Source organism: Myotis brandtii, unplaced genomic scaffold, assembly GCF_000412655.1.
Source record: "Myotis brandtii unplaced genomic scaffold, ASM41265v1 scaffold482, whole genome shotgun sequence".
NCBI lineage: Eukaryota > Metazoa > Chordata > Mammalia > Chiroptera > Vespertilionidae > Myotis > Myotis brandtii.
The window spans coordinates 1,401,962-1,402,994 of record NW_005368420.1 but is presented as its reverse complement, the minus strand read 5'-3'; the positions used below and the strand labels follow the sequence as shown (position 1 = coordinate 1,402,994).

At 48.6% G+C, this 1,033-nt stretch overlaps 1 protein-coding gene across 2 annotated transcripts in view; it reads left to right on the top strand.

The window, feature by feature from the left end:
• The window catches only part of ATP2A2 (ATPase, Ca++ transporting, cardiac muscle, slow twitch 2), a 59,939-nt gene that overhangs the window by 19,629 nt on the left and 39,277 nt on the right, over positions 1 to 1,033 (top strand). The gene's annotated exons all lie outside the window — the stretch shown is intronic.

Below are 1,033 nucleotides of genomic sequence, written 5' to 3'. Positions count from 1 at the left end.
CTCAAGGTTTCATCAAAAAGGGTGGGAGAGTTTTTGAAACCTTGAGGCTGTCTAGTCCAGGTTAATTGTCCTGAGAATCCACCCTCTGGGTCATTCCACTCGAATGCAAAGATAGCAATTCCCTTCTTTGCTTCTAAACTCGGGGTATTGCCTTACCCGAGCTGGAGCTGGAGTGGCGGTGGCTTGCAATTAGACTACTACACGAGCTTGATGACTTGCTAACCCCGGGGGGTTGTTTTCTGCCCAAACCATAGGAAAGAGGCATTGTAATTTCCCCAAGTAAGCAGAGTCACATTGGCCCTTTCCTGCAAGAGATATTCATCTGAGAGAGGACAGGTTAGAAGAATGCGGCCAGGGGAGGATGGGTCCAGACCTGGGTTCGTTGGATCCACAGTGAAGTGTGCTCCGTCCCCCTCAAAGGATATGGTGGCTTGTAGTTTCTGTAAGAGATCACGTCCAAGAAAGGGGTACGGGCAAACTGGCATGACCAGAAACGAATGTGTTAATCGTGTTCTTTCCAAGGTCCACAGTCCTCTTTGATGTCCAAGGAAAAAGGCAGTTTGTCCGGTGGCTCCCTGGACTAATGTCTTCTTAGATGTTACGGGTCCCATTGGCTCTGTCAAGACTGAATAGGCTGCTCCAGAATACACCAGGAAACTAACTGGGAGTCCTATAAAAATGATTATTCTGGGCCCTAAGGAGTTCAAGAAAAAGGAGTCCTGGCCCTATTAGTCCCCTTCCCTGAGTGTAAATCCTCAGAGCCTGGGTTTTCCCTCAGCCTTCCACTTTCCTTTGTTAACCTACCAGGATATTCTCTCTTCCAGTGCCCCTACTTTCCTACAATAGGCATTCTAATTCCTTCCTAGTTTGCTGCCGGCCTTTTCTTTCCCTTTTCCATCCCCCTTCTCCTTTTGTCTTGGTGCCCGTTTCTCTTAATGCAGCTACCACTGCCTTAGTCATTCTCTTGTCCTGCTTCTCCTCCGGGGTGTCCCTATTGTTAAAGACTTTCTGGGCTGCCTCAACAGCTGTGGAC